This window comes from Ictidomys tridecemlineatus, chromosome 6 (assembly GCF_052094955.1).
Source record: "Ictidomys tridecemlineatus isolate mIctTri1 chromosome 6, mIctTri1.hap1, whole genome shotgun sequence".
NCBI classification, from domain to species: Eukaryota; Metazoa; Chordata; class Mammalia; order Rodentia; family Sciuridae; genus Ictidomys; species Ictidomys tridecemlineatus.
The window spans coordinates 163,775,704-163,792,534 of NC_135482.1; the positions used below are offsets into that span (position 1 = coordinate 163,775,704).

Genomic DNA, 16,831 nt, shown 5'->3' on the forward strand with positions numbered 1-16,831 from the left:
CAAAAAGCTTATCTTTTGATAACAAGTAAAGCAACTGCCTGACGATACGTTTCTCCACTAACCAGCCAAGAATAGACTGAGATAGATACTGGACCTAGTGCCCCCCTCCCCACTCCCACTTTTTAAAATTCAACTGGAAAAGATTCACTTTATAGTTCAAAAAAAGCAGGAGCAACTTAAGATGTACCCACTTTGTTGCAAAGGCCCGTGGCATTCATGGGCTAGGAGTCCTGAGGCCAAGGGAAAGACGGGATTCAAGCCCTAAGAGAGTCCTTGCAACATCTGGGAGTGCTGAGGCAAGCTGGGGTGACAGCTTTATTCCATAAAACAAGGATGTGCAAGCAGCAGTAGGAAAAGACATTAGGTTGTGCTGAGGCTGCGGAGGAGGATGCACGGGTGGCTTAGGGGGAAGCAGAGCAGACTACCTGCTGGGCTTAGTACTCCACTTAACACTTCTTTTTTTTTTCCTTTGTTCTCGCTATTAATTTCTATTGTGAAAAAGAGTCCTTCCAAAGAATGGCTGTGGGTTTGAAACAGAGCAGCCATGAATCACTCTTTTCCACCAGATATCTCTTCGGCACTTATGGCTAAGACTTTCCTGGACTTCGTTTGAGTTTTTCTGGTACACGAGGAGGTTTCCTTTTGCTGTGGAAGGATTTACATGGAGCCAAATGTTTCATGGTCCTATCTGTGATGTGCTTTAAAGCCTTTTCTGAAAGTGAAATTTATTTAAAGGAAAAGCTGTTTCCTACTAGTTGGAACAGCCTCTAGCCTCTGACTCATGCCTTTGCTCCCAGGAGCCTTCACAGTAGGACTGGCCACGGAGCAAGCCTAGAGACATTAACCTTCAGAATGCTGGGAGGAGTCCTGGGTGACCTTGTGCCTCAGGACCTATTTATTTACAGAGCAGGAGGAAATGAAGCCTGTTGAGGTGTGGCAGATTTTCCTGTTAGGAGGTAAATTGGTGGCTGGGAGAGGAGGTGGAGGTTCAGGTTCTTTGTCCCGGGCACTGGCCTCAGAAATCTCTGCCTCGGCCGTGTATGGAATCAGGTCTTAAAAGGAGCCATGGCCATCTCCTTACATCATGGAAGTTGGAAGGGCTTTGCATGCAGACAGATCTGAGTTTGAGTCACTTTACTAGCTATTCAGTACTTGGCAATTTATCAACCCGGGTTTCCTTGTTGGTAAAATAAAAATGATACCATTGAAGAGCTGTTGTCACTAGGAGGAAAATGGTTTTAAGGTACGAATCAGAGTGCCTTTCTCACGGCAGGTATTCAACAAGGGGCAAATGTCCACTTTAATATGCTCATGATTGTTTGCTGGTTATTTCCCTTAACCAGTGCTATCTGAGTTCCTCTTTGGGAGCTCTATGTTAGTCAGCTTTTTGTTACTATAATAAATTCCTGAGATAATCAACATATAAATAAAAAAGGTTTACTTTGGTTCATAGTTCAGAGGTTTCAGTCTGTGATCGGTTGGCCCTGTTGCTTTGGGCCTGTGGTAGGGAGCACCAGATAGAGCAAAACTACTCAACTCATGGCCCAGAAACAAAAGAGAAAGCAAGGAAGGGAGGGTGGGATGGGGGTTCCACTACCCCCTTCAAGGGCATACTCCCAATGACCTGAAGACCTCCCACTAGGCCTCATCTCTTAAAGGCTTTATCACCTCCCAAGATTACCACACTGGGGTTCAGGCCTTTGCCACATGGAACTTTGGGGGGTCACTTTAGATCCAAACTACAGTGGGCCCCTTCTTACTCAAATCTCTTCTTCCCTGTTTCTCTATTGTTATTATAAGCATGAGATTTATTACTTGCAGTGTTTCTGTTTCTGTATTTCAAAACCCCGTGTTTTAAAAAAATATCCTGATACCAGCCTTGCAAAACAGGCAGCCAGTAGCATGAGTGTCCTTATTGCACAAGTGGAAATAATGAGGTTGAGGGGGAAAAAAAGTGGAGAAAGATTAGTACAGGAATAGTATACTAAAGTATAGGCTTTAAATCCCTGGCGGGGGGGTGGGGAATACCAAAAAAAAAAAAAAATTGGTGCATTTCGATTGTGAGGTCTATAACATCCATCATATTCCTACAGGGATCGTGGATCCTCCCAAAAGGATAAGAAACACTTGGTTGAAGACCTCCTAGACTAGAGAACTATTTGGAGGTGGTTCATGGTTTCTACCTCACACAAGCAGCATAACGGGGCAGGAAGTTGGTGTACCATTTTGGTCAAAGTCTGCTTTAGAAGTGTAGATCCCCAGTCCCCAGCTAAGACCTACACAATCCCAGTGTCAACAACTGGAGCTGGAGAATCTGGCATGGGAACAAGTTTTCCAGGTGATTTTTATAGCTGCTCAAGTTCCCCAATCCACTGGTGTGGTAGTAAAACCAGCTTTTGGAGTCCGATCACTAGGCATGGACCCACCACTTATGGCTGTGGGAATCTGGGACCAGACTTCAGTTTCTCACCTGCACAGTGGGGGTGCATGATCATGTCTCTCCCATGAAACATTTATGAACATTAAATGTGGTGGCGTCTGTACAGTGTTTAAGAGCTTAATATGATAAAAACTCAAATGTGAGCCATACTGATGATCATTATTATGAGCCTTATTGTTATCAGTACTGCTATTAGGAGATAGAAGCAGGTCAAAAGCTCTAACTCTGCAGGAAATTGTGGGATAATTAAATCAATTGAGCATTTCCTTTAACTGTTTAGAAAGTCATTTGGTTTACCTGCAATATTGTCAGTGTCAAACCTAAATTGCACAGGCTGATGACATCAACAGATCAGCCACATTAAAGTTGATGGGAAATTTCATTCTTTTTTCTCTTTAGTTTCTACTTTTCCTACCATGAGCACATATGGATTTTTAAAAAATCTTTATTTTTTAATGTATGATTTATTGAAAAAATATTCAGTTTATTATCTGTGGATTGTAGTGAATTAATTGATTAAGACCCATTATTTTATTTTAAAAAATTAGATGACATTACAGTCTCCTTCTGAAAGAGTTTTCAAAGCAAATGAGAAAGTCTTACAAATTGTGTAAGATATACGTGAGAACACACCTTCAGAGGGTAGACTGTACTTTTTAGCTATGTTAGGCTTGTTCTTTAAAAATTGAAGTTAAAGGTCTGGGGCTGTAGCTCAGTGGTAGAATTCTTGTATCACATGTGTGAGGTACTGGGTTCAATCCTCAGTACCACATAAAAATAAATACATAAAAAGATATTGTGTCCATTTACAACTAAAAATTTTTTAAGTAAAGTTAAAAAAGAGTGTTGTTTAAGTAATTTCACATGTGCATGCATAGATACGTGGCATATGTACAAATATGTCAACTGTAAGAATGATGAACTATGGATTGAAAAAAAATTACATAGTTTGAATCAAGACAAAGAGCAGGGTCAAATGAAAAACAAAGTATGAATAATGCAATAATGCAGAGTTGAACCTTGGGATTAGTACTGGCTGCTACCTTTTTTAATGAGTTGCCAATGGGAAGGAGTAGTGGCAAGTCCTCTGGTGATAATAATAAACTACTGGGGCTGAGGTTGTAGCTCAGCTGTAGAGTGCTTGCCTAGCACGTTGGAGGACCTGGGTTCAATTCTCAGCACCACATGAAAATAAATAAAAGTATTGTGTCCAAATGCAACTAAAATTAAATATTAAAAAATAATAGTAAACTACTTTGGAAAGAAAGACATTCGGTTAAGGATAGCAAAACTCAAGAACGTAAACCAAGGAGGAACAGCATGAAAATCAGGTGAACAACAAATTCACAAGTCCCAGGAGGAATAAGGAAACACAACTGTGAGTTTGAATGAAAAGTTTGTGAGAGCTGGTGACAGGTGGTGCATGCCTGTAATCCCAGTGGCTCAGGAGGCTGGGGCAGGAGGATTGTGAGTTCAAAGCCAGCCTCAGCAAGAGGTGCTAAGCAACTCAGTGAGACCCTGTCTCTAAATAAAATACAAAATAGGGCTGGAGATGTGGCTCAGTGGTTGAGTGCCTCTGAGTTCAATCCTGGGTACCCTCCACCTCCCAAAAAAGTTTGTGATAATCAATGAGGAAAATAAAGGTATTGAATTGGTTACAGGGAAGAACCCACTGTTAAAGGCTTTCTCTTTTATCTTCTCTGGAAAGGTTCCCCCCCGCCCCAGGGCCCTTGTCAGATATGCCTCTTGGCTTTATGCTCTTAACCAGATACTGCTGCTGTTGGAACTTGCACCGTGAGGTACCTGTGGTCTCCAGACACTGAGATGGCCCTGTTCCATTCCTGGGACGACTCAGCGATGTGACTGTGAAGAAACCCTGAAGAACAAAAGGGAAGAGTTTAGGTGGCTTGGCTCCAGGAGGTGGTAGGTCATTATGGTCTAACTGCAAAAATGGATGGAACTACTGTCTCCTTCAATCACTTCCCAGGCAGTACCAGGAATTAAAACCATCATAGGGTTTTTAAATGAGCAGAAAAATACTTGTGCTAGAACTGTGATCAGACCTGTGATCTATGCCTCAGAGTCAGCTAAGAAGAAATGGCCTAAGTGGAAGCCCTGGTTATCTGAGTTCTTCAGATCAAACATCAGGCCCTGGAATGTCCTCTATACCTTGGTTTGGGGGAATTTTTCCTGCTTAGTCCTCTAAGTCTCCTTTCAATCTCTAATTTGTTGGTCTGCTACAGCCAACTGTAACAGGGTGGTCCATTCTCTGCTCCTGACTTCCAGTCCGGTTCTCAGCTCAGGTCCTCCTCTTTGGGAGTAGGACTGGACCAAGGTTTCACTGCTGAATTCAGATAATACCCAAGAAGGAAATTTGGATTTGCAAGTCATCCTCACTCTCTCGTGAGACATCCTAGTGACATCCTAGCTTCTGTTGACAGGTTCTTGTGACATCCTAGTCTCTGTTGCTGTCTCTGACTCTCTGTCCCATACATACATATTTATGAATTTTGTGTTGAACATTTTGCCTGTCTTTGCTCTCTTGTAACTTTTACAGTCTTCTTCCTGGGACTTACATGCAATTTCAAATTGTCACTTTCTCTCATAGTGATAATAACTTCCGTGATGGGTCCCATTACCATGCTCATCTTCTTTCCTTGCTCAATCTTTTCTCAACTTTGCTGAAATTTGCCAATAAAAGTCCTCCCACCCTAGGAATAATAGTTTCCCCTTTCTCAATATATGAAGACTACAATGAAATACAAAGGGAGAGCCCCTTCCCTTCTGAATCAGGTGCCTCTGGGCTGATTACCTTTCCCTTTTCTCAGGTCTCTCGCCATGAAGTGTCCTGCCCCTGTCTTGTGCACACGGCATAGTTCCTCTGGGCCCAAGATTGGACTTAGCGCTGCTTGGTGCAATTTGTGGCTACCCTGCTAGCTCTTAAATGACTTACAAACTTTATTGAAAAACAATTTTGAAGTCTTGTAGGGAATATTTCCAGGCACGAATTTAATTTCCTGCCAGAGCATTCTTTCTCATCAAAGTCAACTTGAGAGTCTCCTCATGACAGGATGAGCTGAGCTGGCACCATAGGAAGGCATGGCCCTGAGCCCCCTGTCTCGCACCCCTCTGGTCCTCAGGCTGGCTTTCCAGGCACAGCTACAGGCGTGTGTGAGTTTTCCACTGAGTCCAAATAAATCAAGTGAGGAAATACGTGGAGGTGTTGGTTTCCAGCACTTATTTTTTTCTGTGGCTTTCCTAATAGGCAAAGCAAAGGACTATTTCAAACTTGAGTTTCTACAGCACAGCAGGGTTGCAGGAATAAAAGTAACAGTTAAAAATTGGCAACTGAATTCGAGGGCAATCAATCTACCATCTCAAGGGATTGGTTTGGTGAGGTGGATCCAAAAGTAGGAATGAGGTTCATAGGTTAAGGTTTTGGTTCTCTTCCAGGTTTGCTATTAATGTGCTCTGTGTCTGGGTCTATGCCTCAGTCCTATTTTCCTGGCTTTGTAGAAGATACCACGACATCAACAGAGCTGCTATAAGAATTTACTAACACGTGTGAGGTGATTTATAACCTCCAGATTAATAAGTAGCAGCACGTGGTCATGTAACTGTTGTACACCAGCCCTCCCTGACATAATGCAACTTGTCTATCAGCTCTTAATTGTTATTAACCAAAGGCGATTCTATTTGTTCCATGTGTATAACTCTTGCTGACAATATCTGCATTGCCTACTACTATTTTAGCCCATATATTTTCTTTGAAGTGCTTTTCCAATTTAATTATTGACATGAGTTATTTCCAATTTGATCTTGTCTGTGGTTTTTTCCTTTACTCTTTTCCAAGAGTACTTGTCTTTCTTAAGTGTTTTTTTCTCTCTTTATCATCTTAGAATTTTATTTTAGTTTGGGGATTTATTGAACCTCTTCTCCAATGTTTCATTAGAATTTCACCCATGGTTTCTCAGAATTCCTAATTCCTTCACATGGTTCAGCCATTTTTATACTTCCTTAAACTTTTAAACCTTTGATTAAATAAATTTGTGCTCCAAAACACATAAAAATTCTTTGACTTGGATAAAAAAGAGCTTTTCAAAAAAATGAATACAATTCTTATAAACATGTTTATATACCATATTAAGTTCAAAATAGATGGTATGTTTAACATTACACACTTGTAGAAATTCTAAGTTTAACTTTTGAAAGCTTGAGTAAATACACACTCAGGAATGCCTGCAATCCTTATAAACAGTTCTTATCTACCTGTCAACTGTCAGTGTCAACATTTACAAGTTAACAGATGACATGCTTTAACACAATTACTAAATCCTTGTCTGTTTATTTCTGAACCGATCATGGGAAAGTCATGTCCAATTGAACCTTGAAAAAACATACACATTTTACATAGAAAGTAGAGGTTTCCAACAACGGATCTGTCAAGAAATTTTAGAGACTTTATCCATGTAAAACTAGGCCAGTTTCCTATGCTTTAGACACATGGTGGTATTAGATAAAGCATTTGGTTGCCAAAGTATTTTTACAACTACTGCCTATAAATCACCAAGGGAAAAAAATAATAAGAATTGCCAATATTAAAAAAAGCATGGCATGATGTGGCCATTTACCAATTGACAGCTTCCGTTGCACCCTGTCCCCTGTTAGGATGGATCAATGGTAGCATTATTTAACATCGTCTCTGTCACATATTTCTGCTGATGGTATATCTGATTTTGGTTAATTAATCATATCAATGGCCCCAGCTAATGGCTGCCTTATATTCTCACTTATGCAATGTGATGTTGTTGCTCCTCTGATCTAGACTCTGTTTCCCCAGTTCTTGGGAAATAGATTAAATCTTATTATAAATGCTTCTCTACATTCTTCCTTTCTACTCATGTGTCAAGAGTATTTCTTCATGTTAACAAAAATTAATATGTTTTATCAATTTCAGTGACTCTATATATTCCATTATACAGACACATTAAAATTTGTCATTTCTTTATTGATACAAGGATACAGGCTGTTTTTTTAACTCTAAAAATTTATAAATAATGCTTCTGTGAACATTTTTTTTGGACTGTACCTTTCTAATTATTTCCTTGGGATACAATTTTTTTTTTTTCAGAAATTGGCAGAGTAGGCTGGAAGTTAAATATGTTTAAACTTTTTCTGATGCTTACCTGCTTTTGAGAGTGACCCTGAGACGAGAACTCCAATTGTTTGGTGGCTGGGGAAGAGAAGACACTGTACTTCAGGGGAGTGAGGCAGGGAGGACTCTTGGTTCTAGGGATTGGTAAAGAAAAAGCTGAGAAAGAAGACTCCTTAAGCAGCAGGAAGTCCCTCGTGAACAGTTGACTCTGGTTCAGGCAGGAAGCCAGAAAAGACTGCCTGACCTTGGGGGATCGCCTGCAGAAACGTGGCTGATAAAATTGATCTTCAAGAGACTCTTAAGGAGCATCCAAAAGACCAGGACAGTTTCAGCAGAGCAGTGTGAGGTCCATCCACAGAAGCACCAGACCTTAGAGTCAGACAAGAAATATGTACCATGCATGGCTATTGGCTCTCCTGTTCTTGCTGTTCCTTCTATGTTCTGTGAAAGAAAGAACTTTATCCTATCATTCTGTGTGTGTCTCCCCACCAAACTGCAACTTACTTGAAGGAGTAGATTATGTCTTCAATTTTTCAGTCTCTTGTGCCTGGTACTCAAAAGGTACTTCCTCAATTTTTATATATTATAAATGAAAGGAAGGTGCATTTCAGTTACAAACTGTGACATCAATACAGGATGTGGGAGCCTGAAATGACAGCATTCTATCAGGAAAAGGCCTTGGGGACAGAGGGCCAGATATGCGGATGTGAAGATATGGTGGGAGGGTGTAGTTGGGCTGTAAAAAATGACAAGCAAAATGCTTGCAAATTGAATTATGACGTATTTAAAAAATATATCCTTAATGTGACTTTTCCTCAAAAATGTTGGGATGAGTTGCTGTCAAAAAAACTTATCAGGGGGCTGGGGATGTGGCTCAAGCGGTAACATGCTCGCCTGGCATGCGCAGGGCGCTGGGTTCAATCCTCAGCACCACATACAAATAAAATAAAGATGTTGTGTCCACCAAAAACTGAAAAAAATAAATATTAAAAATTTTTTTTTCCTCTCTCTCTTCTCTCTCTCTCTCTCTATCTTAAAAAAACAACAACAAACTTATCAGGCTGGGCACCATGGCGCATGCCTGTTATCCCTAGCAGGTTGGGAGGCTGAGGCAGGAGGATCTCAAGTTAAGCCAGTCTCAGCAACTTTGTGAGGCCCTAAGCAACTCAGAAAGACCCTGTCTCTAAATAAAAATACCGAAAAGGTCTAGGGATGTGGGTTCAATCCCTGGGACCACCCCCCACCAACAAACCAACCAACAAACAAACAAAATCCATACCAAAACAAACAGAAACTTTTTAATCTATCAACGTAATTCAAAATATTAACAAAGAAGAAAATAATATATCTCAGTGGATATAGGAATAGTAATAGAAAAAATGAGAAAGGAGATATAACTCCACGTACTAATGATTTAAAAAAAATGTCATAGAAAGTATGTTGATCATTTATGTCTACTATAACAAGCTCCCACACATTTAGTGGGCTAAAACAACATGAGTCTATTCTCTCACAGATAAGGAGAATAGAAATCCAAAAGTAGCTTTAAGGGTTCAAAATCAGGGTGTGGGCACCCTGGTTCTTCCAGAGATGGCAGGGGGATTCTCATCCTTGCCTGCACTTCTTAGCTGTGGCCCCTTCCTCAGGTGACATCATCTTTTCTCTCCCAGCTTCCATAATCAGGTTGATTTTCTCTTCTTCTCCTGTAGTCACACCTCTCTCTGCCTGTCTCCACTTTGATCACTTTTGTAAAGTCACTTTTGCCTTACAAGGTGATATTCACGAGTTCTAGGATTAGGCTCTGGATTTCTTTGGGGATCCACTATTCAGCTATTCGTAGAAAGCATATCAATCGAACAGCTACCTTATAGTGCAACACTGAAAGGGTGAGCTGGATTTTCATTTCTGGCACATGGGTAAAGGAGGAAGAGCAAAGGTGTCTATTGCAGCATTGTTTATGTTAAGAAAAAAGTCCTCATAGTGTTATTATTATAAAGGGAGAGTGGTGTGCAGGGTACTAGTGAGATTATAGTCTTTGGAGCTAGAGAGATTTAGATTGGATTCCTGATGCATTTGCTTCCTGGCTAAATGATTTCAGGCAGTTTAATTCATCTCTTTGATTCATTTTTTCTCATCTGGAAATGAGGAAAGTTAACAACAGCCATATCACTGGCTGTTGCAAGAATTAAATAAGTAAATCCATGTAAAGTGCTTAGCAGTGTTTACTATATGTTCCAAAACATGTAGGATAATTGTGATGATGACGATAATGATACAGTTGAAGAACTGACCTAGCTTGTAGTGCAGCATACAACTAAATGCTTAGGGAATGCAAATCTTTTAATACTATGTTGCTCTGTAGGTCGATCCAGGACCTGGGTGCATATGAGAGACGGACAGTTGGAGCTCTCCAGTGATAGAGCAGGCAGCCATGCCAAACTAAGAAAAACCCCTGTCCCTGGAAGTTTTCAGATATCCTGGAAGGCCATCTGGTAGAGGTGTTGCCAAGCAGATTCCTGTTCTAGTAGGAGTTGGAAGAAATAAATTCTGATGTGTCTTCCAAATTTAATAACATAATTACGTTTCATTTGTTTAAAATATTTAATTGGCTCTTTCTTTCAGACTACTGGTTTTGTAACAAGTCAAACCACAGGCAACCAGTGAGGGGAGAGGCCTACCTACCCCATCTTCCTGATCACATCCGTCTGAAGAAACCACTGTTGACAGCTTGGTTTGTGCACTTCTGGGCTTTTCTTTATACTCATGCAACTTAAGCAAACCACATGCATACCACTGGCCTCCCCTCTCTCAGTGTTTTCTATTTTTATATGATCATAAGTTCCATATAATGTATGCTATTTAGCAATTTGACAATTTTCACTTAATATATCATGGAAAAAATCATTTTAAGCCTTTGTATAGAACGATAAGCATGTTTGAAATTCAAAGACAATTTTCAAAATTGCCTTATCGGATATGAAAACTTATAAAACTACTTAATCAAAATAGTGGGTGTCAGCACAAAAATTACATCCTAATAGAGAGTTTAGGAATAATTCTAAGTTCATATAGGAATTTGGCATTTTAAATTGGTAAGAAAATAATTCCCTTCCTAGGAATCTAGGTAGATGTTTTGCTGTGTACTGTATGTGAAGATTATTAAAGAAAAATAAAAGTACATTTAAGAGTTAAATATAAGATAATAAAAATACTAAAAGGTAAACTATGATTCCTTCTGTATAACCTTCAGTGAACTTCTAAATAAAAAACCCAGAAGCCAAAAAGACCTATGAATATGACTGTAAAGAAAAAGAAAAGAAAAACAACTTTGTCTTGGAAAACGATACAGCAAACAAGTTGAAAACAATTTCCAATAGGGAGATAATATTAGTAATGCATAAAGCAAACACTTTCAGAGGTTAATGTTCTGATATTCTTTTTTTTTTTAAAGAGAGAGTGAGAGAGGACAGAGAGAGAGAGAATTTTTTAATATTTATTTATTTTTTTTAGTTCTCGGCGGACACAACATCTTAGTTGGTATGTGGTGCTGAGGATCGAACCCGGGCCGCACGCATGCCAGGCGAGCGCGCTACCGCTTGAGCCACATCTCCAGCCCCATGTTCTGATATTCTTAAAAGAAAACCCTGCACACTGATAAGGAAAACCCTACACACTGTTTAGAAAAAAAATTAATTGGCTTAGTTTTAAGTTGGGACTAAGAGTATCAACAGGTAATAAAAGAGGAAATCAGATGGGCAGTACCCACGTGAAAAGATGTTGTGAGGAGAATGTAAATTAAAGCTACAACACACCGTCACTTTAATGCATTTTATTGACAAAAAAATGTGAAGGATTTATCATATTCAGAAGTAGAAAGAATGTGGGGGAAACAGTGCTCATAAATTGTTCTTGGGAATGTGAAATGTTCCTTGTTGGGAAAGTCATTTGGAAGGTTAAAATAAAAATTAATCATGTTCGCTGATCCATTAGTACTATCTTTCAGGATCTCTCTAGAAATGGACTCATCAGCATGTAAGAGTATGTGTTCAAAGATGCTTATTATGAACTTGTTTGAAGTGGCAAAAAAGCAGGAAAAGTCATTAATGTTTTAATTTGGGAATACATTCAATAAATAATAACACTCATACTGTAGAATATTATGGGGCTACTTTTAAAAAAGATATTGATTAGGTGAGACAATCAAAATTTAATTGGTTAAAAAGAGACATTTTTATTTTTTAATGTTTTTTAAAGAGAGAGAGAGAAAGAGAATTTTTTAAGATTTATTTTTCAGTTTTCGGTAGACACACATCTTTATTTTATTTTTATGTGGTGCTGAGGATCGAACCCAGCACCCTGTGCATGCCAGGCGAGCGCGTTACCGCTTGAGCCACATCCCCAGCCCTACTTTTAGTTTTTTAAATATTTATTTTTTAATTGTAGTTGGACACAATTCCTTTATTTTATTTACTTATTTTTATATGTTGCTAAGGATCGAACCCAGGGCCTTGCACCTGCGAGGCAAGCACTCTACCGCTGAGCCACAGCCACACACCCCTACAAAAGAGACATTTTTAATTATGAAAGTAGCACATAGTCAATGTAGAAAATCCAGAAAAGTAAGTGTTTTTTAAAAGCCCTTTGAAATTTTGTTTTTGAGAGTTAGTCCGTATTATATATTTGGTCTGTGTGTTTATATAACATATAAATGTTATAAAATATGTTTATATGGTTATATTTATTTATGCATACTTATAATTGAATTTTTAAACTTAGCATTAAGTGGTATGCTTTTTTTTCCAATGAAGATGTATTAGCTTACTAACTTAAATAGCTGAATTAATATTCTACCCTGAGACTGTAGCATAATTTGTTTTTGACACTAGAAAATGGGATTATTTACCATTTTTAGTGTTTAAAATAATATAATGGATCACTCATACATCGATAACAGGAATGAAAAATGGTACAGCTGCTCTGGAAAACAGTTTGGCAGCTTCTTAAAAAATGAAATATGAACTACCATCCAACCCAGCAATTGAACTCTTGGGCATTTTTCCCATAGACATAAAAGCTTATGTTCATAGTGGCTTTATTCATAATAACCCTATACTTGAAACAACCTAGATGTCCTTCATGGGGCGAAGGTTACACAAGTCATGGTACATGGATGCCATGGAGAGCCACTCACCCATAAGAAAGAAGCAGCTCTGGGTTCACCCAACAACTTGGATGAATCTCCAGGCATTGGTTCAGTATAAAAAGCCCACCTCAATGGTTGTATACTGTGTAATTCCATTTATAAAACATTCTTGAAATAACAACATTATAGACACAGAGAACAGGTCAGTGATTGCCAAGGATTGGGGCAGTGGTGGTGGTGGTGGGGATAAGGGGCAGGAGAGAAGCAGGAAGGAAGTAGTTGTGGCTATAAAAGGCACCACTGGGGATTCTTGTGGCGATGGAAAGACTTAGCATCTTGACCATATCAATGTTAATATGCTGGTTATGATATTGGACAACAGTTTTGTAAGATACTTCCATCAGGGGTAATGTGGGAAAGGGTCTACAGGATTGCTCTGCATTTATTTAATGTAACTGCATGTGCATCAGCAATAATCTAAAAAAAAAAGTTTAAAATAAAATCCATTAATGCAATGTGCATTCCTATATATGAATATGTTTCCCTAAGCTGTGTTCCTAGAAGTGAGATATCTTCTGCAATACTAACACTTTTAAGATTTTTGAGACCTGTTGCCATACTGCTTTATAGAATATGTGCAGTTTGTGAGAGCCTACATGTTCAGATAATGTAGGTAGTAGCTCAGCTTTTCTATAATAAAAGCCAACATTTTCCAGTTCTTGCCTTTTGTGTAAATATTTCATCTTTCACTTATACTTCCCAGAAGGCACATGGAGTGGGTTTGTTGCTGCTCTCACTATTCCTATGAGGAAAAGGACATGCACAGAGCTTGAGTAATCTCCTTGTTGTTCCAGGCTGGTAAGTCATACTATGTTTGTTTATTGCCAAAGCCAGTGTGCCAATCACTGTGATATCTTATGCTCTTATTTATAAGACTTGTCTCTTAGTTGCTAGGCATACAATCTAGTGATTAAGGGGATGTCCTCTTGAGAGAGGGAAAAGAACCATTGTCTGAATAACACTGAGATCTTAGAAGACTGAGGGTTTTGGTTTGACACTTCTTAGCAAGGATTATTAATTCAGAGCAGGCTTTTCCTTGATCCTCTGGCTTTTTAGAGTTCTGCAGAACTAAATGATAAGCCTGTCTTCATAATGTTCTCCTCCTAGGCCCTCACGAAGAGTTTTTCTGCTTGCTTTTAAAGCATAGAGGTATGAGTGGATGAATGGATAAGAAAATGTGGTGTGTATATACAATGGAGTTTTATTCAGCCACAAAGAAAAATGAAATTATGGCATCTGTGGGAAAATGAATGGAATGAGAGATCATCATGTTAAACAAAATAAGTCAGACTCAGAAGGTCAAGGGTATGTTTTCTCTCACATGCAAGAGCTAGAGAGGAAAAAACAAAGATGCGGGTGGATCTCCTAAAAATCAAAGGGAGATCAGTATAGGAAAGGGACCAAGAGATGGGAGACCGGGAGGGAAGGGGAAATGCTGGAGCGTGATACTGGCCAGATTATATTGTTACACTGCATGCAAATATGTAAAAACAAATCTCATCAATACATGCAGATATAATGCACCAATAAAGATGTGGGGGGAAAAGCATAGAAGTGTGACAGTTCTCTATGGCCGGCAAATTCCTAGTGCTGGAAGACCTCGTCCTAATTTTTAAATATTGTTATCTATAACGCATGTAGTTACATTCTTAACTCATTTATAGGCCGAGTTGAATGTCCAAATAGGGAAAACACATTATACACAGTGCTGTGTGTATGCTCCATTTATGTGAGGTCGCTCATCATTGTCTCATAAATGTGCCAAAGCTCTTGTCCTTCAGTTCTTCCAAGTAGGAGTTAATCATCTTTATTAAGTGTTTCCCAGTGAGTCTTATTTTAACAAAGCTTCTTTTTGGTTGTATGATTTTCAGATTTCACTTTATGTACTGTGTTGAGTCCTCCAGGAAAATGACATTTTCATGTGGTCTTTCATTTATATAGGACCATATTTCACTCAAACTACTTTATTTGATCTATTTGCATAATTTCTCAAAGTATGACTGATACCATTTAAGTTAGAAGTTGATAGTTTTTCTAGTACAGAAAAATGTAGAAGGCAACTTGTTCTGCTTGTCTTTAGGAACTGGAATTTTATATGATTTTTTTCATTGTCTTTAATTCAGTTTAAATGAATCCTCTAGTGATCTGTCAGTTAATAAAAATTGGCTTAAACATTCTGAATTGTATGGAAGGAGGGAGGAAAGGAGAGTTCTGGGGAGGAATATTGGCCAAATTATATTGTTACATTGTCTGCATGTATGAATATGTAAAAAGAAATTCATCATGTAGCTATAGTGCACCAATAAAACATGGGGAAAAAATCTGAATCATTGTTATAATTGTGGCTAGAGATTTTAAGAGCATTGATTAATTTGCATAGAATGCCAATCATTCATTTGTTCTCTTTTTTAATTTTGTTACACCTATGCACATTATTTCATGTTTCTCCAATTACTCCAAAGTAATGTTTTCCTTTTCCTAAAATGTACTGAGCTTTCCAATTCCTCAGTCTGTGAAAATTCGCACCCTGCCTTATTGCCTTTTTGTTGATCTTTTGTGGAACATATTTTCCTCTTGGGAGGGTGATTCTGAATGATAAAGATTAAGACAGGAATGATTTATGAAACAGAATGATAATACATCCCATATTTTCCCAAGTAACTTCCATCACTGCCTGCCGCCCTCCCCATCTCCCACCCTTTCTGGACGACCATTGAGTACTGAGCATACATCTTCATCGAGTTGTCCGAAAGACGCCTAGCTTTTTTTTTTTCTTTTGCAGGTCTGGAAGCACTCCATGTTTTCCTCAGGGCCAATGTTAAGAAGGATTGCAAATTGCCAAGAAAGCAAAAATAAAATTTTAGATGTAATGAACATCTTATGACAGGGATGATTGAATTCTTGGATATGAAAAGTAATTGGATATAACTGTGAAGCCCAATGGTTTATAGCAGGAACATGTGTAGAAGTTGTAAGTTTGGATGTTCTGCTCCACACTGAATGTAAGTAGCATTAGTGCTGCATGACCATGTGCATAGTGTGTTCTTTCAAGTCATGCTTCTGATGGATCAAAGCAGATGACAGTGATACTATTCCAGTGATGGAAGAGTCTTCTAATCCAAGGGGTTCTGCAGTGAGAGTAGTCACAAGATGGTTCTCAATATCCTTTTTGATGACTTCATGTCATTTGTATGTGTGATGTGCATGTGTGGCTCTCTGTCATTGGGTCCATCTCACTTCAGTGATGACTGGCAGTGGCAGGAGCAAGGGATGGGTGTGGTACAGCATGATGGGAACCTTAGGAAATTGCTGGGGCATGATCTCTTTAAGTGCTTTCTAGGAGATTATGGGTCCCCCTTTTCTTGGTACCACCTGTCCCACAGCAACTGAGAACTCACATGAGATTAACAAGGGTTATAAAGAGACACTACATTATACTCTAGGCCAATAAAATGAAAATTGCCAAATAAATGGGTCTCAAGCTTGGACAATTGTGAATTATCATGAATGACTCTAAAAGAAAGAAACATTAAATGGACAAATACACTAATGGAAAGTTTTTAATGTCAAAGATTTATATCCAAAAGTGACTTTAGAACAATATAGTTATATGGAAAATTCTCTTAAATTTTCAAGGAACAATAATTCCTATGTATATCTTATGGTATACATAAGATATTCCTAGATAGTCTTGTATAATCCCAATTTTTTAAACAGATGTGCATGCTATCATGTATAGATATAAAAACATTGGGAACAAATATCTTAAAACAGTAAAGGCATTTGTATCTGTATTTGGGGATTTGGGGTTTTGTATTTTTCTTCATAATTTACTTTCCAAACTTTCTATATTAAACGTGGAATGCTCTTATACATTTATTTTCACAATTTTATAATACAAAATCGATGCATTTGCCTTTTCTTGAAGGAAAGAAAGTAGTCATGAAAAGAATGAGTGACAGATCACTGCAGCACAGTGTGCCAATTTTGTGACAAGTGTCTGACTTGCATTGGAGAGGTCTCCAAGGAATAC

The 16,831-nt window shown here is 38.6% G+C and overlaps 1 long non-coding RNA gene across 2 annotated transcripts; it reads left to right on the plus strand.

Annotated features, from left to right (window-relative positions):
- The first annotated feature begins 1,632 nt into the window (after positions 1-1,632).
- LOC144365156 (uncharacterized) lies at positions 1,633-16,269 on the plus strand. Of its 2 annotated transcripts, XR_013423394.1 has the most exons (4): positions 1,634-4,363; positions 10,218-10,326; positions 13,502-13,596; positions 15,581-16,269. It is a non-coding gene; the product is annotated as an uncharacterized LOC144365156 (long non-coding RNA). The 2 variants fall into 2 exon arrangements; XR_013423393.1 differs by having other exon boundaries at positions 1,633-4,363; positions 10,218-13,596.
- Positions 16,270-16,831: the final 562 nt, after the last annotated feature.